This window comes from Nuphar pumila, chromosome 9 (assembly GCF_984573655.1).
Source record: "Nuphar pumila chromosome 9, dmNupPumi1.hap1.1, whole genome shotgun sequence".
In the NCBI taxonomy this organism is placed as follows: domain Eukaryota; kingdom Viridiplantae; phylum Streptophyta; class Magnoliopsida; order Nymphaeales; family Nymphaeaceae; genus Nuphar; species Nuphar pumila.
This window is the reverse complement of record NC_143257.1, coordinates 53,462,312-53,489,663: the sequence shown is the minus strand read 5'-3', so window position 1 is coordinate 53,489,663 and position 27,352 is coordinate 53,462,312.

Here is a 27,352-nt window from a genome sequence, read left to right as displayed (position 1 = left end):
AATCACAATAGCAATTTAGTGAAGGATGTCACAAATCAAATGCCGATTTTGAAATTCAAGAATTTGAAATGAATTTAAAAGCATTGAAATAGAAGATCTGGAAATCGAATTCTGAAATTGAATTCAAAATTTAAAGTTGAATTTGAAAATCAGAAGTTCGAATTGAATTTAGAAGTCAAAAGATTGAACTTTAAACTTAAAATTAAAGAATTGAAGAAGTGAAGTTTGAAATTGAAAATGTAATTGAATGGAGAAAATTAATTTTGAAAATAAGGAATTGAAATCGCATGAAATTGGGAATGAAATTAGAAAAAGGATAACTTTGAAATGAAGACTATTTTTGAAAAAAAAATTATTTCAAAACTCACTTAGAATAAAAATAACTTGAATAATTTGAAAGATAATGATGCAATTCTATCTTAAATGCTGAATGCGTTAAAAGAAATTTGAAATTAGGTTTTGAAAAGCATATTTCATTTTATAAGTGAATTGAAATAAGATTGAAGATATAATACATTTCTAACTATGACCATAAAATGTATTATATAATAATCGTATTTAAATTCATTTGAAGAATAAAATACATTTTGGTGCCTTTATAGAGTTTAAAATAAAATTAACTCTCAATATATCCTGACTATGGCCATTGATATATGTTTTGAGTTAATTTTAAATTAAACACTGATAAAGGAGGAAAATATTTAGAAAAACATGATGATTTTTTAAAGGAGATCCAGTGTGGACCCAATGTTATTCCATAAAATATGAAAACCCTAGGTTTTGTTCACATTTTGACTATGGCCATAAATGCAAATCGTCAACTTAGGATTTAATCACCTTTTATTAGAATGGTGCTCGTGTCATTCGTGTTTTACCATAGTGTTATTTGAAAATGAAAATAAAAATGCAACATATTGATTATAAAAAAAATGAAAAGTTAAACTACATGCTCATTCATTCTAAACTAAGCATAAAGTAAACTTCTCATTGATTGATTTATTACAACCTTTGAATTGATACAACGATTGAAAAGAAATAACAAAAATAGAAAATCTTGCAAAATGAGCAAACTAGTTAGAAATAAGTGTAGGCTTTTATGGATTTTCCCTCAATTTTTGAAAAATTGAAGAATATATCCAAAATTAGCCTTTTATGCCTCAGAGATAAAGAAAATTTAACAAAATAAACACATATGATGCATGATTTCATGAAAACATTTGAAAATGGTGCTTTGGAGTTTTGAAATTTTGAAATTGGGGCTTTAAAACATATAAATACATTTTAAAGCTTGAGTTTAAAGTGAATTTACCCTTAAAATTGAGATTTTTATGAAAATCTATTGAAAATGATTGAAATAGAGGCAAATAAACTCCAAAATTTGTTTAAAATGAAGTTAAGACATTCTAACTTGATAAAATTTATTTTTTATTTATAAAATATATGAATCATGTTTGAAAATTGAACTTAAGAGTGATAAAATGCCCAATTTAACTTCATTTTAACAAAGTAATATTTTTTTATAAAATCAATTTTTGAAAGATGCAATGAATGAATGGTTAATGACCTTAGAAATTTATAAAAATGATGTACAGATGCCTAACAATCTCACAAATGTTATGAAAGTGAAAACCCTAAGCAATTATCTGAGAGAAACCCAAATTTGGATTCTTTTGTCCAGATATTACAGGATTTTGCAGAATCAAGATTTTACAGATAAACTGTCGGAGCATTCCGAGTGCATGGAAGTTTTAAATGATTTGGTTTTGACTCAAAATGAACCCATGGATTCACAACACAACAAGGAAACATTCCATTTTTACAGAATATCAAAATCATTCATAAAACTAGAGTTATGATCAGAACATTAGAATATGAATTTTAGAATCAGGAAATTAGATTTTAATAGACAGGTTTCAGTAAACTGGATGTTAGAGAAGCTAAACAGACTTGATTTCTCCCAAATTTCAGGAAAACGTTGCTCAACTCAATTAAGAAGCCAACCCAATTTATATAATTTAAAAATCAATTTTGGTTAGAAAATAGCGACATCGAGAAGTCACTGTTTCTAAACAGGAAATGAACTTGTTACAGAATTTGAAATTTTGTAACCAGTCTCGGTTTTCAACAGGTTTGAAATATCAAATGAGCATAGAAAGTTATAAAACTTTTCAGATATAAACTAGACACATAAAGGATAAAAACCCTTTTTACTAATTTGAAAAATGATCTCCCATTGGAGATATATGACTCTTACAAAATGAATTAAAACTTGTGTCACTCAAATAAGGCAGACTGATAGGGGTCTGGTTTGAGATCCAAATGAGATATCAAATTACCATAAAATCGCTGAAAATTTACAGTAATAAACTATACTTCATAACAAAGACACCATATTTTACAGATTTGAAATTCAATCTCTGGTTAGGGAGATATGATCCTGACACATTGATCCTGATTCGGATAGCGATTTACAACAATTTGTATCACAAATCGCTGCAGTGTTTACCGAAAAATACTATAATTCGCTATAGTGAGGTCCAACAACACTATAAATCGCTGTGGGTCTCGTTGGAGACCCAAAAACACTACTAATCGTTGTTAAAAGATCGGATAATACTACAAATCATTGTAGGATGACTGAACAACACTACAAATCGTTGTGGGGCTCATTGGAGAGCCGAAAAAAACTACGAATCGTAGTTAAAAGACCAGACAACACTATAAATCGTTATAGGGGTCGTTGGAGACCTGAAAATACTACAAATTGTAGTAGAGACTCATTAGAGACCCAAAAACTATAACAACGATTTGCTAAAGAATGTTGCCAATCAAATGGCGATTTATTGAAAGAGTGCTACAACAGTCATGATATGGGGGCCAAAATCAGAACATATACAAAATCTGGATACTAGGTTCTGGTATTTAATAAAAATAAAATAGCAAATGACCATGAAAATTTTTGAAAATTTACAAGGATAATTTAGACATATCAACAAAGAGAACTCGTTTTACAGAATTGAAAAACGATCTCCCATTTGGAAAATAAAAGTCTGACAAAATGGATCAAAATCTAAACTGTTAAAATAACACAGGGTGACAGGGTTGTGGTTTTCGACCCAAAAGAAGTATGAAAACACAATAGAAATTTCTGAAATTTGGCATGAACAAACTAAATGTAATATAAAAAACACCCTTTTTTACGGATTGGAAAGATCATCTATGGTTAGGGAGAAATCACTCCTGCTAGTTGGTCCTGAATCTGCTAAAATCCTGACGATGCAAAATAACAGGTTCTAAATCTTGATTTTTAAAGTGGGCCAAACAAACTCAAAATGATCTGATTTTTGGTGGAGAGCATAAACACATATGCATAAAATTTCTGTAAAAAATTCAGATTGAAATGAGCTCTGATTACATACAAATCGATAGATCTAAAATGCACCAGAATTAAAAGTATAATCTAGAAAGCAACTGAACATGATGAAAGCAAACTGCACATGTGTAAATGTTAAAACATGAGATCTAATGCCTTTAAAACATGAATGAATAAATGAATGATGAAAAATTAAGACAGAAAATGCATTAAAAGAAAACCAAAATGGCTGAGGCACAAATCTAACTTGTTGTAGCCCATTTGAAAGAAGAATTTGATCTAAAAAGATCAAATCACTTCAATTCTTTTGGCTCAATCAAAATATGTTAAACAAAGATTAAAATGCAGCAAAAACGAAGATGAAAACTCACATTCTAATCCATTAATCATGCTATGACAAGAAGTTTTACAGGAATAAAAGAGGAATACTCACCTTGGCTGAAGGGGTCTGAAAGAATGGGCTGAAAACTTCTTCAAATTTCGTAAACTCCAAGTGAAGAGGAGAGATGAGAGAGAGAGAGAGAGCTGATCACCAATCGATAAATGTCCTCCTTTTCTTCTTCCTTCCTTTCTCTTCTTATTCTTCTTTTTCTTTCTTTTCCTGCTCATTTTCTTGCTTCTTTTTTGCTCATTTTCTTCCTTATTTTCCTCCTTCGTTTCCTCCTTTTTTTCTTCCTCTGTTTCCTCCTCCTTTTCTTCCCCTTTTCCTGGAGGGTCTTGGGTTGAGGCAGCAATGGGCTCGTATAGGGTTGACGATTTTTCTTTTAAAAATGAATTTTAATAGGTTTAAAAAACTATAATAAAATATGAATAAAGAAGGATTTTGAAAATAACGGATCTCAATTAGATCCGAGATCCAATTTGATTTTTGACTCCAAATTGAGTTAAAACCGGATCCAGATTGAATTTTAAGAAATTTTGCAAAAGTATTGAATTTAGAATTGAAATTCAAGAATTGTTTTTGAATTGGGGATAAAAATTGGATTTTGAAAGTGGATATGGATCTGTTTTGATATTTTAAAATCCAAATTGAACTATAAACTGGATCCATGATATTTTTAAAAGGTTTTTGCAAAATGATGGATTTGGATTTCAAATTTAAGAATTTAAAATTAGAGCAAAAATTGAATTTTGAAAAGGATCTAGATCTGAGGTTTTGAATAAAAATCAGATTTGGATCTCGATTATAGATCAAAATAAAGGAGATTAGTTCGAATTGGGTTCGAACCTTGGGAATGAATTTATAAAAATGAAAAATTCAGGCTTATGATGGAGTTCGGATTTGGATATTGGATCAAACCTGGAACCAGATCTTAGATATTAGATCAAAACTTACGAAATGAAGTTGGATCTCGGATAGCAGATGAACTTGAGATCATGAATTGATTCAAATATACTCCTGAATGAATCAGGAATTAAAAAAGGGTTTGTCATCTAAAAAAAAGGGGGATCCGAATTGGATTTGAAAAATTTGGGGTGTTAATAGATGCCCCTCTTTGCTACTAAGCCGGTTTAAATCCAAGCTTAGTGGCAAAGAAAACACTCCAATTTTTGAAAAATGCCCCAGTTAGAAAATCTGAACTGGGTGTGGAAGAGTTTATTTGAAAAGACATGATTTATCAGGCTTAAAACCTTATCCTGGATGGTTTTGGAGAGAAACGAAATCCTCGAGAATGAAAAGTAATTTGGACAAAAGAAAATGGGGAAACCGTGATGGGACTTTGGGATGACTATCCTGACATGGTGAAAAAGAAGTTTTATGGATGAGACAAAGATAAGAAATTTTGAAAAGACACAGACTTAGCTCTTAACCTGGATGCAACAAAGATATTTAAAAAACCACGATGGGACATTTTTGAAAAATACCTCGTGAGACGAGGTTCAGGTATAATCCTTATTTGAATGAATACACAAAGCATGGATTCCTTAATGGGGAAAAACCATGATGGGACTGAGAGAAATACCTCACCAGAATGAGGCAACTCTCTTTTGAAGAAAATATAAACAACGCTAAGTCATATCAAAATAGATATTGAGCATTTATTTTATTTTTGGATAACCAAAAAAATTTGCCAATAAGATGAAATTGTAGTTGATTCAAATGCTTGAAAGTGTGCATGCATGTGCGAAAGATATCCCCGCTTTTTACCTAGAGTGTTTCCTCCAAAATGAGATTAACTTCTCGGATTTCAGAGTCAAATTCAAACTTTAAAGTTGTTGAGTTTCTTCAAGGAAGTTATCCATTTCCTTGATATGAATAGAGAATAAATATTCTTAATTTCATAAAAGTAAGCAGTCAAAAGATATTGATTAAAGGATTTCGCATAAGAAAAGATGATTTCTGGCAATTTTGGCAGTTTGATATCCTGAGGCTTTTCCCATAATGATTTTTCTAGCACTCTTTTTTAGACATTGAGCTTTCTCAGGTTTTTGACAAGGAGTTTATTACATCATCCTTCATTTTGGAGATGTCCCAACTTTTCTTTCCTGGGGAAGGGTACGTCACAAACTCCTTCATCATGGAGATGCTTCGATCCTTCTTTTATCTCAGAAATTATATTGGTGATATTGGCTCATTGCTTAAAAATCTTTAGATGATAGCAAAAATCAAATATCTTTTAGGGTTTGTCAGGAGATTCATCACATTAGCCTTCATCTTGATGGTGATCTGAACTTTCTCTAGAAGGATCCGTCACAAACTCCTTCATCTTGGAGATGATCCAAATCTTCTTTGTCCCCAGAGGTCTAAACTCGCATATTCGTTTTCATCTTGACGACAATTGAAAGATCCCCTTTGCGGATATTTGATTATAGCTTAAATGAATGAGGAGATATGGATTGAGTGGATTCTTTTTATCGTTCAGGATATTTTCACTACCTGATTGCCAGAAAGTCATCTTTAAGCATGCGTCATAGCTATGATCAATATCGATTCACTTCCGGCTTTTCAACATCATTGAATATTTCTTTCGCTAATCATATCAAGGATATTTCTTACATCCTCTTGGTTGTTCAACAGAGAGAAGATTTGAATTTTACCCCTTTTCGCGAAAAGCTTTACCTTTTTGAAAAGAATACTAGAGGTAATCTGAGGTGATTCTTTTGTGCGGTAAAATGTTGGAATCAACACATTTTTAGCAGATTGGCAAAGTTTTCGAGAATCCTTTATGAAATAATCACTCAATATAGATTTTGATAGGACCTCAGGCTGAAAATTTTGATTTTGGCAATTTTGATCAGTAAAATTAGACTTTACAGGACCAACATAAAAATGAAGTTAAGTAAAGAATTTTGGTAAAGGACCTTGGCAAAAGAATTTGATAAAGGACCAGTGGTAAACTGGAGTTTGAAGGACAAATTTGAGAAAATTGGAATTTTGAAGGACCAATGTAAATATTGGAATTTTGAAAGACTAATGTAAAACTGAAATTTTGAAGAATCAATTTTGAGAAAATTTGGAATTTTGAAGGACCAATGTACACATTGGAATTTTGAAGGACCAGTGTAAAAACTGGAATTTTGAAGGACCAATTTTGAGAAAATTGGAATTTTGAAGGACGAATGTACACATTGGAATTTTGAAGGACCAGTGTAAAAACTAGAATTTTGAAGAACCAATTTTGAGAAAATTGGAATTTAGAAGGACCAATGTAAACATTGGAATTTTGAAGGACCAGTGTAAAACTTAAATCTTGAAGGGCCAATTTGAGAAAATTGAAATTTGGAAGGACCAATGTAAACATTGGAATTTTGAAGGACCAGTGTAAAACTGGAATTTTGAAGGACCAATTTTGAGAAAATTGGAATTTTGAAGGACCAGTGTAAAAATTGGAATTTTGAAGGACCAATTTTGAGAAAATTGGAATTTGGAAGGACCAATGCAAACATTGGAATTTTGAAGGATCAATTGGAATTTGAAGGACCAATTTGAGAAAATTGAAATTTGGGAAGGACCAATATAAACATTGGGATTTTGAAGGACCAGTATACAAACTGGAATTTTGAAGGACCAATTTTGAGAAAATTGGAATTTGGAAGGACCAATGTAAACATTGGAATTTTGAAGGACCAGTATAAAAACTGGAATTTTAAAGGACCAATTTTGAGAAAATTGGAATTTGGAAGGACCAATGTAAACATTGGAATTTTGAAGGACTAATTTGAGAAAATTGGAATTTTGAGAGACCAATGTAAACATTGGAATTTTGATGAAGGACCAATGTGAGAATTGGATTTTATAAAGGACCAATATGAGAATTGGATTTTATGAAGGACCAGTGTTAAACTGGATTTGGAGGAAACATTATAGAAGACTGTGTTGCTTCTATAAATGGTTTCAGGATTATCCCTTATCCTGAACGGGAAACTCAGGTTTATCCCTTAACCTGAAGGGGAAAGAAGAAATTTTAAAGAGAATAAACCTGAAGCTTGAAAAAGGAGTTCGAGTCGGAACTTGGATATTTAAAAAGAAAGATGGACCAACCTGAGAGTTGGGTTTTTGAAAAAAAAAAGAGAAGAGTCCAAGTCGGAACTCGGATATTTAAAAGGAAGATGGAACATGTAAGGGGGAAAACCCGAGTCGGAACCTGGATCTTCAAAATAAATGATAAAAGGGAAAATTGAGTTTTAAAACTCAAATTTTTGACACAACGATTGGTTTCAACACGAGCATTGTATCCAAAAAAAAGTCTGAGTCGGGACTCAGAACTTCAAACGAAAGATAAAGGGGAAAAACCTGAGTCGGAACTCTGATCTTCAAAGCAAAACATAAAAGGAAAACCCGAGTTTGGAAACTCGAATTTACGAAGCAACGATTGGTTCCTACACGAGCATTGGATCTGAAAGGAAGTCCAAGTCGGAACTCGAAACTTCAAACGAAAAGATAAAAGGGAAGACCCGAGTCGGCACCTGAATCTTAAAAGGAAAAGATAAAAGAAAACTCGAGTTTTTGGAACTCGAATTTTTAAAGAAAATGATTGGTCCAACACGAGCATTAGAACCAAAGGGAAGCCCGAGTCGGAACTCAAAACTTCAAAAGAAAAGATAAAAAGGAAGACCCGCGTCGGAACCCGCATCTTAAAAGGAAAAGATAAAAGAAAACCCGAGTTTTTGGAAGTCAAATTTTTTAAAGAAAACGATTGGTCTAATGCAAGCATTAGAACCAAAGGGGAGCCCAAGTCGAAACTCGAAACTTCAAAAGAAAAGATAAAAAGAAAGACCCGAGTCGGAACCCGAATCTTAAAAGGAAAAGATAAAAGAAAACCCGAGTTTTTGGAACTCGAATTTTTAAAGAAAACGATTGGTCCAATGTGAGCATTAGAACCAAAGGGAAGCCCGAGTCAGAACTCGAAACTCCAAAAGAAAAGATAAAAAGGAAGACCCTAGTCGGAACCCGAATCTTAAAAGGAAAAGATAAAAGAAAACCCGAGTTTGTGGAACTCAAATTTTTAGAGAAAAAGATTGGTCCAATGTGAGCATTAGAACCAAAGGGAAGCCCGAGTCGGAACTCGAAACTTCAAAAGAAAAGATAAAAAGGAAGACCCGAGTCGGAACCCGAATCTTTGAAAGAAAAGATAAAAAGAAAACTAAGAATTGATGACAATTAAAAAAATTATGGAAGATGATTCAGGTTTATCCCTTAACCTGAAAGGGAATTCAGGTTTATCCCTTAACCTAAGTGGGAAAACAAATAAAGGAATACCTCGTTGAATAGAGGCATCAGGTTTATCCCTTAACCTTAAAAGGTAATAAGAAATAAAGGGATACCTCATTTAAAAGAGGCATCAGGTTTATCCCTTAACCTGAAAGGGTAATAAGAAATAAATGAATACCTAATTGAAAACAGACATCAGGTTTATCCCTTAACTTGAAAGGGTAATAAGAAATAAAGGAATACCTCATTGAAAAGAGGCATCAGGTTTATCCCTTAACTTGAAAGGGTATGGAATAAAGATTTGACCAAAATTTGATGAGAAATCGATAAAATTTAATAAAGATTATAAAAATTGGTAAAGTTGATAAAGACTGACAAAAGATAAATGAAAATTGATAAGAAATTGAGAAAAGAAAGAGTTTATTTGATCCTGCCTGCAAGTAGGTTTTCAAAACAAGTGATTTTTCATAAAAAAAAATGCCCCAGTATAATTGGGAAGGAAGAATAATGTTTGAAGAGTGCTATTTGAGAAAAATAGGAGAATTTAAAAATGGGATATTTAGAAAAAAGAATTTTAAAAGAAATGGTAACAAAAGAAGGAATCAGGTTAAAATGGGTTGAAAAATGATATCCCATTACTTGGGATTGAGTCATCACAGAAATTGCGACAATCGCATTGTCTCTCTGTGAGAAGGAACCAACAATCAGAATATGAAGGAAAATGCTATTTTGAAAAGGATATCTCTTGACAATTTTTTTTTTATTAAAAAGGTAAACAAGAATTTTTGAAATAGAATCAGAAGATGCACTGAAAGATATGAAAAAAGAAGAGTTTGAAAATAGATGGTAAAGATTTAAAATTTGAAGAATTGCAGGCAGGATCAGAGAATTTGAAGAAATCAAAAGAAGAAAGGAAGAATACACCTGGGTTTTAAAAACAAAGAGAAAATTTCGAATAATATACCCAGGGTTTTTTAGAAAATATAAGGAGATGAAATAAGTATCACAGAATCACAACTATACAAACAAGGATGCACAAACAACACTCCCTAAGAAGTTGACTCTAAATGTAGTATTTGAAATGGCTTATAGGACTTTAATCCTAACTCTATGGTTCAGATCATCTGATTTTAATCAAGGTACGCAGATATACTCAAGCCGAAGCTCGAAGTACGTGGCATAGAAATATCTCTCTGATTTTAAGGTAATGTCTTCCCAACATCCTTGAGCACCTACCGATATACCTCGGACTATGGCCTTTAGGTAAGTGGTAGGGGGCGCTAACCCAAATAAGTGGTCCAATTGTGAGGCTCTCTCTCGAACTATGGTTCAATGAGACAACCCAGTAACGTTAAGACCGGGACAATATAGGTAGGGATGTTTTCAAAAACATGTTCAACATGCAATAAAAACCAGATGGCTCTAATGCAAGTCCTAAAAGAGATAAAATTTAAATGAATAAGAGCATACATTGTTTACATTTAATCCCTAAAATTGAGGAGAGTTGTATTTCAGACCTAAGTTTAAGTGAGCATGGAATAATCTCATCAATATGGTCCTACCAAACCATACTTAAATCTTATATGCATTATGTCAGCTGGGGCAAAGTCTAGGCTCCTAAGGTTTGCATGGAAATGAAGCTGACATTTGAAGAATAAATACATAGAAAATATCAAAGCAAAGCAAAAGGCACAAATTTGACCGGATGAAGACGAGTCCCATCACGGTCGCCAACTTCTGTGATCATGCAAAATTTTTCCTCTTGTTCCTCTTTTCCTTCTCTTTGCCTTTCTAGCCTCTATTTCCCTTTTTAAAAGGGAAATAAAAGACAAAAAAGAAGAGAGAAAAGAAAAGGAAGAAGAGAGAGAAACTCTTTTGCAAGGTCTCATTTGACCAAAGAAATATGTTGGAAAATCACTCGCCACCGTTTTGAAAAATTTATGGCAAAATGGAGAGACGGGATTCGCTCGTCGGTACGAGGTTCAACTATTCCTGGCGCCTTTACCAGGGGTAATCGAACCAAGGATCGAATTCATGCCTTTGCTTTGCCCAAATTTATCTAAGTAATTATTCTAAGTCCTAGATGCACATTGAATCATGCTTGTCCTATGATTTTGAACTTGAAAAGAATGCATATTTTTAGAAATGCTTCAGAAAATTTAAGATTTTCCAAGTGATTTTGGGAATAAATTTTAAAAACATCCTTTAGGAAATGGCCCGAGAGTTCAGAAATTGATTTAAAATTTATTGAAGAATACTATAAATCGCAATAGTGAATTTCTGAAAGACACGATAAATCGCAATACCGTAAATCGTAGGATGATTTGCTAAAAGTCATTGTAAATCGCAGAATGATTTATGGAAAGACACCGTAAATCGCAATAGCGATTTACTGAAGGATGTCGCAAATCAGATGACGATTTTGAAATTTAAGAATTTGAAATGAATTTAAAAGCATTGAAATCGAAGATCTGGAAATCAAATTCTGAAATTGAATTCAAAATTTTAAGTTGAATTTGAAAATCAGAAGTTAGAATTGAATTTAGAAGTCAAAAGATTGAACTTTAAACTTAAAATTAAAGAATTGAAGAAGTGAAGTTTGAAATTGAAAATGTAATTGAATGGAGAGAATTAATTTTGAAAATAAGGAATTGAAATCGCATGAAATTGGGAATGAAATTTGAAAAAGGATAACTTTGAAATGAAGACTATTTTTGAAAAAAAAAAAATATTTCAAAACTCACTTAGAATAAAAATAACTTGAATAATTTGAAAGATAATGATGAAATTCTATCTTTAATGATGAATGCATTAAAAAAATTTTGAAATTTGGTTATAAAAAGCATATTTCATTCTTTAAGTGAATTGAAATAAGATTGAAGATATAATACATTTCTTACTATGGCCACAAAATGTATTATATAATAATTGTATTTAACTTCATTTGAAGAATAAAATACATTTTGGTGTCTTTATAGAGTTTAAAATAAAATTAACTCTCAATATATCCTGACTATGACCATTGATATATGTTTTGAGTTAATTTTAAATTAAACACTGATAAAGGAGGAAAATATTTAGAAAAACATGATGATTTTTGAAAGGAGATCCAGTATGGACCCAATGTTATTCCATAAAAGATGAAAATCCTAAGTTTTGTTCACATTTTGACTATGGCCATAAATGCAAATCGTCATCTTAGGATTTAATCACCTTTTATTAGAATGGTGCTTGTGCCATTCGTATTTTACCATAGTGTTATTTGAAAATGAAAATAAAAATGCAACATATTGATTATAAAAAAATGAAAAGTTAAACTACATGCTCATTCATTCTAAACTAAGCATAAAGTAAACTTCTCATTGATTGATTTATTACAACCTTTGAATTGATACAACGATTGAAAAGAAATAACAAAAATAGAAAATCCTACAAAATGAGCAAACTTGTTAGAAATAAGTGTAGGCTTTTATGGATTTTCCCTCAATTTTTGAAAAATTGAAGAATACATCCAAAATTAGCCTTTTATGCCTCAGAGATAAAGAAAATTAAACAAAATAAACACATATGATGCATGATTTTATGAAAACATTTGAAAATGGTGCTTTGGAGTTTTGAAATTTTGAAATTGGGGCTTTAAAACATATAAATACATTTTAAAGCTTGAGTTCAAAGTGAATTTAACATTGAAATTGAGATTTTTATGAAAATCTATTGAAAATGATTGAAATAAAGGCAAAAAAACTCCAAAATTTGTATGAAATGAAGTTAAGGCATTTTAACTTGATAAAATTCATTTTTTATTTTTGAAATATATGAATCATGTTTGAAAATTGAATTTAAGAGTGATAAAATGCCCAATTTAACTTCATTTTAACAAAGTAATACTTTTTTATAAAATCAATTTTTGAAAGATGCAATGAATGAATGATTAATGACCTTAGAAATTTATAAAAATGATGTACAAATGCCTAACAATCTCACAAATGTTATGAAAGTGAAAATCCTAAGCAATTATCTAAGGGAAACCCAAATTTGGATTCTGTAGAATCAAGATTTTGCAGACAAACTGTCAGAGCATTCCCAGTGCATGGAAGTCTTAAACGATTTGTTTTTTCTCAAAATGAACCCATGGATTCACAACACAACAAGAAAACATTCCTTTTTTACAGAATATCAAAATCATTCCTAAAACCAGAGTTATGATTAGAACATTAGAATATGAATTTTAGAAACAGGAAATTAGATTTTAACAGACAGGTTTCAGTAAACTGGATGTTACAGAAGCTAAACAGACCCGATTTCTCCCAAATTTATAGAAAAAGTTGTTTAACTCAATTAAAAAGCTAACCCAATTTACAGAATTGAAAAATCAATTTTGGTTAGAAAATGACGACTTCGAGAAGTCACTGTTTCCAAACAGGAAATGAACCTGTTACATAATTTGAAATTTTGTAACTAGTCTCGGTTTTCAACAGGTTTGAAATATCAAATGAGCATAGAAAGTTTTAAAACTTTTCACATATAAACTAGACACATATTGGAAGAAAACCCTTTTTATGGATTTAGAAAATGATCTCTCGTTGGGGAGATATGACTTTTATAAAATGAATTAAAACCTGTGTGACTCAAATAAGGCAGACTGATAGGGGTATGGTTTTAGATCCAAATGGGATATCAAATTACCATAGAAATCGCTGAAACTTACAGGAATAAATTAGACTTCATAACAAAGATGCCACTTTTTACGGATTTGAAATTCAATCTCTAGTTAGGGAGATATGACCCTGACAAGTTGATCCTAATTCAGATAGCGATTTATAGCGATGTGTATCACAAATCGCTGCAGTGTTTAGCAAAAAACACTACAAAACGCTATAGTGAGGTCCAACAACACTATAAATCGCTGTGGGTCTCGTTGGAGACCCGAAAACACTATAAATCGTAGTTAAAAGACTGGACAACACTACAAATCGCTGTAGGATGACCGAATAATACTATAAATCATTGTGGGGCTCATTGGAGAGCCGAAAAAACTACGAATCGTAGTTAAAAGACCAGACAACACTATAAATCGTTATAGGGGTCGTTGGAGACCCGAAAATACTACAAATCGTAGTAGAGACTCATTAGAGACCCAAAAATTATAACAACGATTTGCTGAAGAATGTTGCCAATCAAATGACGATTTATTGAAAGAGTGCTACAACAGTCATGATATGGGGGCCAAAATCAGAACATATACAAAATCTAGATACTGGGTTCTGGTATTTAATTAAAATAAAATAGCAATTTACCATGAAAAATTCTAAAAATTTACAGGGATGAACTAGACATATAAAAGAAGAGAACCCATTTTACAAAATTGAAAAATGATCTTCCATTAGGAAAATAAAATTCTGACAAAATAGATCAACATCTGAACCGTTAAAATAACACAGAGAGTCAAAAGAGTGCAGAAAGATTATCATGAGAGAAGCTCCCAGGATATCAAACTGCCACATTTATCAAGAATCTTCTTTAAATTTGTGAAATTCTATTATCAATATCCTATCATCAATTGCTTTCATAATATCAAATTCTCTTTCCTGTTTATATCAAGGAAATTGATAACTTCCTTGAAGACGGTCAATCACAAGTAATTTGGATTCTAATCTCGATTCTACGAAGTGAACCTTGTTTGGAGGTAATGCTTCTGGTAGAAAAGAAGGAATATTTTTGCAACAATATGTATCATTTTCAAATACTTTGAATCAACAACAAAATTCTCAGCATTTTGACAATATTTTCTAGCTATCCTGACGCGAAGCGAGAGCTTGATGTCCGTCTTTGATACATCCAAACACCAATTTGAAATCCCTCTTGAGGACTTGATTCCTTCCCTTCTTCGAGAGCGTGAGCTCTCAAATTCACACACTTCCCTGTGTCCCCACTGTCCCACCATAGACAGTCCCATTTCAATTAACCACCAATCATTTTCTCGCAAAAGGCAATTTCAAAAGCTATTTAGTCTCAGCAATGAGACGCCCAAGATCAACCCCTTTTCAAGCTTTAGGGACCCCATTTTCCTCCCTTTTGCAAAACCTCTGTCGGATTTATTGTGCAAAATCGGAAGGCTCCATCATGGTCTCTTCCTTCGAGGATTCCAACCATTTTTCGCCCAATCAGGATAAGGGTACAAACCTAAGCCTCCTTTGATGAGGTATTCCATTTTCCGCCCAATCAGGATAAGGGTACGAACCTGAGCCTCATTCAATGAGGTATTCCATTTTCCTCCCGATCAGGATAAGGGTACAAACCTGAGTCTCATTTCTATGAGATATTTCATTCCTCAATCAGGTTAAGGGTCAAACCCGAGCTTCGTTCCATACGAAGCATTTTCTATCCCATCCAGGTTAAGGGAAAAAACCTGAACTTCACTCTCATAAAGCAAATCTATTCCTCTTCATTCTCCATTTCATATCTACCATCTTCCTCGGGCTAATTTCTTCATACCCAGCCAGATCCTTCTAACTAGGGCATTTTTATATATAGCCCAAATTTGGTGTATTTTTCTTTGCCACTAAGCTCGGCCACGAGCTGGCTTAGTAGCAAAGAGGGGGGCATCTGTAAACACCCCAATTTTCACTCACCTTCCTGATAGCTCTATCAATCGACACATTTCAGTTCTCCAAAATCAATGAAGGGCAAAATGGTCATTTTCTGAGATTGAACTATGCAGAAAGTCCTAAATTCCAGTCTCGAGTCTCAAAATTTCTCTATTTAGACTTAGAAATATCTTCAAACTGCAAAATTTCTTGACAAGAAGCTAGAATTTCTAATTCCTAATTCCTAATTCAGAGGGGCATTTCAGGAAACATGTCTTTGCATAGCATTGCATGAACATTTCACACCATTTCACTGCACAACATGTCATTTTGAGATCCAGAACTCCTGATTTTCAAAATTGTCAATCCAGATTTGAGTTTTATTTTTTTTTTTAAAATTGATTTCAAAACCCTGGGCCTTTAAAATTACCAATTCTTCCCATTTTACCCCCAGGACCCCGAGTTACAAAAGTTTTCTCAAGAAAACAATCTAGACAGTTTTTTATATTGATTTTCAAAATTTCGTCAGTTGTAAAGAGGGGGACGCAATTTTAAATTTAGGAGACCTTATTTCAAACTTTTACAAAAAGAGCTCCGAATTTCTCCGCATCTTTCTAAATTTTGCCCTGAAAAACCATTTTCTCCTAAGTTTTGAAACCAAGCCCATTTTTACTTAGTATTTTCTAACTAGCCTACTATTATAAAATCCCCAAAAGAATTTATTTTTGCTTTTATTTCAAATAAATGACGTGGGGCCCGCCTTGAAGTGGCGTCACACTCAAATTTCTAGATATTTCTCTTAATTTCAAGAAGGGCCCACCCAGAAGTGGCACCACTTTATGAAACCCTTTCTTTACATTTTCAATTCTATTTATTTTAATAAAATAATCAATGGGCCCACACATAGGTGGCGCCTCACTAAATCTCACTGCAAAGGAAAACAAATAAAAATTTGTTTTTTTTATTTCAAAAAGAGTTTTCTTAAACCTGCTGAGGCTGAGGTGGCACCACCTTAAATAAAAAAAGAGAGGAAAAGAAACAAAAAAATCCATTTTACTTACTTTTCAGGTTTTTACTTTTCCCCCAAATGGTGCCATCGCAAAGCCCCCTCCATAAAAATTCACTTTACCTAAGTTTTAGATAAAGTAACTTAAAATTTCTTCAGGTAAAGAAGTCGTCCCCCTTTAAAATTGAGAGATTTCAAAAAATTTTAAATTTCGGTTTTAAAGTTTTCAAAACTCGGTTCAAGAGTTGGAAAAGTTTCGACTTTTCTGAGAAGAGAGGAGTCAATCTTTTTAAAGAGGTATCAGGCGTACAGGAAAAGAAGAGGAGGAGCTCAAAAATTTTCTTTCTCCTAATCGGCTGGAAGATCCTAGTGAAGAGATCCCTTCCTTCCTTCCAGCAGGAACAGAACTGACGGCTGCTCCCCCTTATCTCTGGAATCCTTCTGCTCTCTCTCCATTAGGCCTCGTTCCCCTCACGGTTACCTGCTGCCATCCTCTCTTAACGAAACATTCAGGGAGTTCGATCTAGTTGGGAGCAAAAGAGAGAGGAAGGACCCTTCCTGCACAATCCAAACTTGCCCAAGGTGCCATTACTTTCCTCTTGTCATCCCCTATTGTCACTGAGGCAGTATTTGCATTATCAATCTGCATGCAACAACATTGATACGCATAATGCGATAGAAATGTCTCAACACCTTTGCTGGCTACATCCCCTCCATCGTTTTTTTTTTCTTTTACCCCTTTATCGGCATCCTTGTTCTTCATTCAATGGTTATTTAACAGTATGATGTTATAACTCTGCACATTTTGGTTAAGCTTGAGGTGTTTCATTATCTCATAGATTATCCAGGCGTCATCATTCATATCCCCTGGGTCGGCCATTGAGCATCATCGATCTGCCCTGCTCATGTCTATGGTTTGAGGGTGGGAATATCAAATCTAAGTTGCTGCAAAATTGCGGTTTTGTTCTGACCATCACGGGCCTCGACTGACGCCTGTGAGCCATTTGTAGTGCATCCTCAGATCGACATACTCTGATCATGGCCTACCTGTCTCGAATTCCTCTCCAAACCTCCATCTTAAGCCCCCTTAGCATTTCTGTTATGTTTGCCTGGCAAGATAACAGAAATACTTACCATTTCAGTCATAGTATTTCCCCCACGTTAGCACCCGGTTCATCTCTGTGTCTTAGATGTTTAAATTTTTTTTTCTTTTCTTTTTAATTTGATTTGTGTAGTGATCTGATTACTCGTGTGTTAATTAATAGGGATTCATGAATATTAAACAACGTGTTCCATTCTTATACATTGGCTTGTCGTATTTAGTCTCCTGTGTGTGTTCGGGACAGCCCACCCAAAAGGCCAAACGAATAGGTCTATCTTGCATCTAACTCGATACAAGGTGATTCAGCCAATAAGCTTCATCAAGTCACCCAATACAGCTTCTGTATCATTTGCTGTCAAACTCGCGAGTTTATGTATTTTGGCCTCATCACCGATGCATCTCCTTATGAGCCTGTTATGCCTCATGTACTTTTACAGTTCTATTATATATATTTACAGGATTTAAATTTCATCCTGGCTCTCATTAGTCTGGTTGAGATCGTCTTTCTTATTTGATGAAAATACATGTCTGATGATATCAGTCATGGTCTAGAATAAGGATTCTATATGATCGGTAGATGACAGCATAGCATGATTACGTCGTTGCTATATGTGTATACAAAACCATGATATTGATTTTTTGTATTCACTTTTTTTTATAGCTATATCATGTGTGATTCTTATTGTGCATATTTCATTTCTCTGTATGTTCAATTATCTGTTTTTTTTTTTTTACTCAATATCCCTGGGCACTCCATTTACTGAATATATGTCCTAATTCCTCTTATCTCCTTCTATTTATTATAGGCATTTGTTTTATAATCATTTTCTTTTATGTCACAGATGGTATATGCCATATATCGATATCATTTGTACCTTAGGTGTTTCAAAATCTTCCTTTTCTTTTTGTTTTGTCACCATGTATATGTTTTAATGCTAGGCGTTTATTGGCTTTTGGGCTCTTCCCCATCATTCCCATTCACAAGAGTGTCATCCATGTGTTTTCCTATCCCTTGTCATCACCCCCATTTTCAATCACAGTAGTTAAGAAACAGCATGTAGAGAGAAAGGCATGTTTTATAAGATAAACCTTTTATTTTTTTTAGCAATGCACATATGTGCTGGGGCTCTCAATAGGGTAAAATGTTTCTAGTTTGCTAACTATCTCAAAACAATTTATGGGGATCTACTTTATAGTTGGCAATTCATTCAACCATAGTCCACAGTCACCTGTATCTTCCATGGCCCCCAATGGCTTTCTCATTTATATGCTATCATGCACCTTATGTAATCATTTCTATGTCAACATATCACTTCCCCTGTAAGCCATCTACTTTGCTGCCCAAACTTTTGCACATTAACCTGTGTCTCATTTAGCCTACTTATGAATGTGTTTTTACACTCTCTCACCGGTTGCAGTTTCGTTCATGGCCGTCACCCAAGTCACAAACATTTCCAACTTACATGTATTACATACATTTTCCAATCAAACATATTTTGGGCATTTCCTACTCCATTCCATCATATCCGTTTCTCATTTAGTAATACACTTAAGCCTAATTTTCGACATCCTTCACTTAGCATAGGTATGAACTTTAGGTATTAGCATGAGTCCAATCATGTAGGTTAGTTCAAAAATGTAATTTTTTTTGTACTTCTTGTATTTTCATTCCTTGTACTAATCCACCTTTGCAGGAAAATCTGGAGGATGCTGACTCTTTTAATTTTGTATTTCCTTTTTATTCATTTATTTTGCTTTATGTCAGAGATGTAATAATCAAATTTGGAATAATATTTACTTTTACTGCTTAGATTAGGATGCATATCAAGTAGTTTGATTTCTGTAATATCCTGACTACGTGGTTCATACACTGCATTTCAAAATCACTATGGATGTACACGAATGGCACATGCACCAACTCTTAGGGAGTTGATGAACTCGGTGGAGTCCATATTTATGGCCCTAGTCGGAATATGGACGAGACCCAGATTCAACATCTTTCTACTAGTCACACAGAGCCTACACTTTTAGGCTATCTTCAAAAATGCACATCATACTTCCAATTTTTCAAAATATTGTGAATTAACTCAATTAAACTCTGAACATATTCATGGCCACAGTCAGAATATGTGAAGGATTTACTTTGGCTTAATATACATTTTTCCAACAAATTTCTCAGAAAATCTTTTCAAAGTGCATTCATTCATTCAAATCATCTGCATCATAGCATCATCTGCTTTCTCATGATTTTCTCGAGAAAATTTCACTCCATGGAAATCAATTTCTCAAGAAATTTCTAAAATTTTCAAAATCGGATTTTCCAAGTCAAGTTTTCCCGTGATTTTCCCTGAAAAATGTCATTTTCTTAAGATTCATTTTTCAAAAGGAATTTCTCATCTTTCTCAACAATCGAAATCAATCTTCAAATATTTCAAGTCTAATACTCTCAGGATTTCAGTTTCCCGAGTTTTTCTTTTCCTGCTCCTAAGAGTTTTCTCACAAATTTCGATCATTTTCCTGAGAAACTTTTCAAAGCTAGAGTTATTCTGACTAGCCTTTTCCCTTCCAGTGTTCACCTTTTCTCAAGAATTACTTCTATTTTCCGAGGACTTTCAACCATCCATGATTTTCCCAAAACTTCATAAATTTTCTCGAGATTTCAAACCCTTTTCATGTGAGAAATTGACTTCCACCTTTTTCCTGAGAAATGTTTTTTAACTCCAAATGTTTTCTAAAGCATACATCATACTTTTCCAAATTGCATTTTTATAAAATCTCATAGCACATGCCTGAATTCTCTATGCATTTAGGATAAAACACAATTTCGATGAGTTACCTAAGTCAAGCACATTTTGGTCCTTGGTTCGATTACCCATGTTAAAGGCGGCAGGAACGGTCGAACCTCGTACCGACAAGTCGAGCCCCATACCATGAATTTTCCTGCAATTTTCAAGAACGGAGGTGAGTATTTCAAAACAATTTCCAAAATCCGGTCAAGTTTGAATCGCGAAAGCATTTTCCTCTCTCTCTCCCGCAGGGAAGGGAAGACGAAAAAAATTTTGCGACGATAACAGTCAGTGACTCTTAGGCCAGACGACCTTAGGGCACTAGATACAGAGTATCCCTCGGACTTAATTGCTCGAGTCACTAGACCTTCTATTTTGATAGTTTACGTATAGTCTTCTTCTCATCATGTGCAATGTCTCTATCTCTTAGGCTTTCTATGCAGTTTATGTAACAAGCTTTCGAACCGGTGGCTCCCAAACCAAATGGCTTTAGGGCACCAGGTGTAAAACACACTTCAAATTCTACTTACTCGAACTACAAAGGCCACAGATATCGACTAGACAAGAAGATGCTCTCCTTCGTTATCCTTTTTGTCAAGAGACTCAAACACTTCATCTTGTGCCTGAGTTCCACTACTAGGATTCACAAAGTCATCAACAACTAAACGTAGCTCTATTCTTTTAAGCTCATTTTTCAAAAACATCTTTCCATTGCTTATTTCTTCCACAAAACGTACTGTGCATACGTATACTAAAGTGATTCAAAACTTTCTAGCAATCAAATACTATCTTTTCTTTTAAATTTTCTCATAAAAAACTACTCTATTTGAATATGTTCAGAGAAACAATTTTTTTACATGGGGTTTAAAAATTTCTAAACTGTTAGATCATGCCAAAAACAATCATATATGCTACAAACTTGTTCTCAAATGCCTACTTTAGCTACCAGACATAAAAAAAAAAAATTAGTGTGCATCTAAACCACCTGATTCTAACTAGAAGAAGTGGATGGGAAGATCCCCAGCAACGACGCCAAAATTTGGTTGATCTTTTGGAATGCATATTTTTAAAAGATATTTTTCAATAAAAACAAGGGAAAATCGTCAACCAAAGATATAAAAACCGACTTTCCACAGAAGTGGCGAGTACGGGTCGAATCCATAGGGAACATGATACATTCTGAATTAATTCTAAAATAACACTTTATTAATATAACAAAGTTTACAACAATATCAATATTACAATTTAAATTAAATAACAATCTAAATTATAAAAATAAACTAAAGCAGGAAGCTAAGTCTTCTGCAGATCTCAAGGGGCAAAATTGTATTTTCACCACATGTGCAGTTGCACTTCATCTTTGAAATACACCTGTAAACCTGTTCTAACTTATCAACCAACACAATGAAAATAAAAAGTCAGTAAACTAACAAAAATTAAATCTAAATTACATCTACACTTATTGTTAAACTAGTTCTACAATTAAACTATAGTTAAATAAACATAGAAAACTAAAATTACACTGTCTAACTAAACTAACTAAAAAATGCAACTCTAATTAGTCTAACTAACTCTAATTCATTAACTACATGCTAAGAAATACTAAAAAGTACATAAAATCATACAAACGGCTAAATGACTGTTTTGTCCCTAAAGAATGCAAAAGTGGACTCTGACAGTTTTTCGCAAATCAATGGTTTGATAGGTCAGACGAATTACAATTTTTTCGAAATTACTTCTTTTCTGTAACTGACAGATTCAAGAATCTGACACATTTTACAGATTTGAAAAATACGTTCTGGATCTCCAGATATAAGCGTTTCAAAATCAAAATAATCTTGCAAATCGCAGGACCCGAAATTTAAAATCTCGAAAAAGCTATTTTCACAAAACGCTTAAAAACCTGACCAAATCAACTCGGAATGAGTTGAAATTTAGTCTGAAGACAGCAAACACGACAATAAAGAGAATAGAAAAAGAATTTCTAGAAAAATCGATAATTTTGCACATAAAATGATGAGTGTGCGATAGGGCAAAAATCAATTTTCAAGTTCAATACACTATTCACTTTAGAAAGCTATTTTTAACACTATGAATGTAAATCAAACACCAACACAGACCTAAATGCTGTTAAATGACTATTAAAACACAGATAATGAATGCAATTGAGATAATCTACTTGACAAAGTAAATAGTCCACGCGAAGCAACTACTAAATCTAATCTAATTAACATTCAACACGTAAGCTATCCTAACTAATATGTAATGCTACTCAAAGCAACTAACAAACTGAAATTAAATCAACCTAACACATTAAACTAACTTATCGTTAAACCAAAGACACGTAACACACAATTAATTTAATTGAACTTGGGAATTACAAAGACCCTAATTGCACTTAAACTAATTACTACAATTAAAACAAATACTATCTAAAGTTAATGAATAATTAAGGTTAACTAAGGAACTAAGGTTGAGTAGGTGAGACGATTTGTAATAGGAGTTGACTTTGACTAGGCTCACGGCTCACCCTAGTGGACTCACTAAGTTGACCAAGTTAGATACCTAATTAGAATGGACCCCTAAAGCTTGAATACTACTTGCAAAAAATTGAAAATTGCAAATGACTAATTAAACTAAATTAATTACTCATCTAAAAGGAATTAACTAAACACTAATTAATACCTTACTGACTAAGACTCTAATTACTATCTAGGGTTAACATAATTAACTAAAATAATTACTCCTAAATCTAAACTATGTTACTATGGCAAGATAGATAGGAGAGAGTAAATGCTTAAAAATATTTTTGGAAACTTGGTTGATTAAAAAATCGTCCAACTAGAGGGGAGTTACACTTTTTGATGACATTTAAATCTAATTTAGGACCTTGGTCAAATAGAAATTGTCCCAACCAAGAGAGTCCACACGGTTTTAGCTTTCCACAAATATTTGTAAAGCAATTAATCTCCTTTCTAAAAACCGTGGTCACTCCTTTGGAAGGTGTTTTGAATTTCAAAAGATATTTCCAAATCTAAACAAGTAACTCCTTTCTACCTTGGCTAGGCAATCAAAATTGAAGTCTTTCTTCGAATACTCCACACGATTTTAGAAGACCTCAAAATTATCAAAATGATTTGCACACCACAATTACTCAATTCTCCTCATTCTAAAACTTGATTTACTCTAGATAATGAAATTAACCTATATCTAAACTAATTAAACCAAAATTTAACTATTGTAAAAAAAAAGTTAAGAGTGGAAAACATAACTTTCTAAAATTAAGGAAATAACATATACTTCAAAACTTACCAAATACTTCAAAAACGTCTAAAACAACCAATTCCTAATGCAATGAACCTAGACACCCTAATGGACCTTATCTATTCAATTGAATCCTAACAAAATAAGCCTAGAGCTCTAATGGAGCTCCAATGACCGACACCCCCACTTGGGGAAGATGACTCTCTACACACTAAACTTGAATTTCTGAATTAAACTAATCTTACCACGATAATTACAAATCTAAAGTAACACACAACTATGATTCACTATTTGAAATAACACACACACAAACAAACTATCTAATGTGATGGAAATCAAAACAACATAGAACACGTTAAACAGCAATTTATCCAAATGCCTAACCTAAAACATAAAACATTTAAAATTAATACTAAGTAAATCTATCGCAGAATTAACAACTAACTTAACCTAACATTAATCAACGAAATGAAATTAATTTAGCAACTAACAATCTATGGAAAACCCCACAGTCGGTTGGACGATATACCTAAAAACTAGAAAAAATAAAACTCACCTTTTTAATTTTCACAAATCTAAAACACCAACACAAGATCTATGGGACTGGGAACCAACAAAACAAAACACAGACCCACAGCCAAAACTGTAAATCACACGCACTTACACAACAATGCATTCTTAACCCACGATTTTTCATAACAAATAACACAACGCATCTAGAACTACCCCAACCCAAAATGGTAGACAAATCACACTGAGAATAGATGGAACAAGGTTTGATTACACTGTTTACTGCAGAAAAAAAAACTTCAGCACACACGCACGCTGCAACACCAAGATCGACTAGGATGAATCGAGTCGATTCTTGGGTGTTGACTCAAACAAGACACCAAAGCAAATCCAATGATAATCCTAGACTGAAGATTGACTGTAAAACATGTTTTCTCTATTAAACTAATACAAAAAAAAAACAGAAATAAAAAAAATTAAATCGGCCAGAAAAGTGTAGCCGATTTTCATGTTTTTGTTAAAAATAATAGGAAAAGGATAAATCACCTCGAAACAAACAAACAACCTAGATCTAAGGTGTTGGTCTTTGCACAAAATCTAAACTAAGGTTTTTGTTCAGCACACAAACAAAAAATGACTAAAAAGATATCACACGCAATTTGGGTTCGATCTAAAAGAAGAGAAAGAAGAAGACCTACCTCCAGGGCGATCCGACGATTGTGGAGAAGGAGAGAGCGGAAGATGCCTTTTGATTTGCGCCCCATCTTGTTCAAGGATGCTGGAACTTCACCATGGAAGTGTGTGTTGCAGCTGCACCACGTTGGAAATCCACCGAAGATGGGAAATGAGCTGATTCGCGATCGGAGGGCTTAGAAGACCGGATGGAGGTTGAGCCGGTCCTTCTTGTTGGAGTGTCTCGCACTTCGACGCAAGAAAAGTGTTTTACACCTCTGCTGCACCTGCAAAAACACAGCAATCCAAGGTTAAAACCAACAAGGAAAAGGAAGAAATGCAAGAAATGGAAAAGGAAGATGAAGAAATGCTTGTAAATCAAGAAAATTCTTGATCTTCAATGACAAATGGCATGAGATGGGAGGTTGGAAGGTGCTAGAGCAAGAATCACAAGAAGGGACGCCAATTCCAAAGCCAAAAACGTCTAAGGTTTGCTAAAAAGTTCTATTTATACTTTTTGCCTTTTTTAAAAAAGAGATTAAATAAAAATATTGTACCCTGCGCCACTTTCTGAGAGGGTTTTCTGTAAAAAGATTCTATATGGATATGGATATGCGTGTGGGTTTGATTTAGACTCTTTATACATTGATCCAAGATCCAAAACAATCTAATTGGGTCAAATATGGGTTCGATCCACCTTGAAATCCATGCCCGAACACTAAAATAGCCATAACTCTCTCATTTTAACTTTGATTTTTCTGAAATTCAAACCACAACCCCTTGATATCAAAATACATCTAAACATGAGTTTTAAACCTTAAACTCACCCCAAAATGCATGAATAAATCACTAACATGATGCGCATTTCATGCATCATCAAATACCCCCATGCTTGAATGTTTGTTAGTCCCTTAACAAACCACTAATTATGTTATGCAATAGAAACAAGAAATGCTAGACATATATGCATAAAACCAACTCACTTTCGTAGGAATCACGGTTGCATTTAGCTTATGCAACAAGCCCTTTAAACCCCTGGGTTACCTGTAAACACCCCAAATTTTCATTCACCTCTCTGACATTTCCACCAAGCATCATCATCCTACCTCTGAAATCATCGAAGAGCAAAATGGTCATTTTTTGAGCTCGGAACTTGCAAAAGTCCAAATTGCATCTGCAACTCTCAAAATTTCTCTATTTTAGCTCAAATGTTCAAAATTCTACTTCTGACAGGAGACAAGAATCTCCAAATCCTGGTTCAGGATTACATTTCATAAGACATGTCATTGCATAGCATTGCATGAACATTTCATATCACTGCACTGCACATCATGTCATTTCGAGGTCCAGAACTCTCGATTTCAAAATTTTCAATCCAGATTCGAATTTCAACTATTTTTAAAATCGATTTCAAAACCCCGGGTCTTCAAAATTGTCAATTCTTCCCATTTTACCGCCAGGACTCTGAGTTTCAAAATAGTTTCTCAGGAAAACAATCTGGATAGCTTTTAATATGAATTTTAGCCACTTTACCTCAGATTTTCCCCCTTTGTTAGCAAATTCCAATATCATTCTTTTGCAAAATCACCCCATAGGGGCCAAATCTTTTCAAAATTTCTGTTTTGCCAATTAGTCCAGGTTTTTATGAAAACTCCAAAAAGAGGTTTTGTTGTCTTGTCTTTATTTCAATAAAGAAGCAATGTGGGACCCACACTGAGGTGGTGTCACATAGGCTTTTCTTTTGAAAAACCTGAGTTTTGAAAAACCCAAAAATATAGGAGTCTTGTCCCTGAATTGGCGCCACTTGTCTTTTCTCTCTCCTCCCATTTCCCTGCCATGTGTCAGCGTGGGGGCCACCTAGAGGTGGCGCCACATGTCATTTTCTATCTCTTTCCATTTCTTTGCCAAGTGTTAGTGTGGGGCCTCTCTAAGATGGTGCCACATGTCCACCATCTTCACCCTGTGCCATGTGTCATTCCAAGGTCACCATGAGATGCCAAGTGTCATGTGTTGTCCTGTTCAGAAAAAGTAAAGCTTGTCTCCCCTGAGGTGGTGCCAGTTGAAGTGTGTCTCCTGCAGAGGACACGTGTTAATCTCTCCCTCCTTCAGAAAAAGCAGGCTGACACATGTCTCTCCTTACTTTTCTCAGAAAAGTGACACATGTCACTCCTAGCTTCCTTCAAAAAAAGTAGAGGACACGTGTCACTCTTGGCCTTCTTCAGAAAAAACAACCATTCAAAAAAATTCAAACAAGGCCTAGGTGGCGCAAATGCTGATTTTCATCCATAAAATTATTTTATTTCATTTTTTTGAGGTGGTGCCACATGGTTCTTCTCCTCTTTCTCTTCCCTTCCACCACGTGTCACTACAGGATCTCCCAGAGGTGCTGCCACATGTCC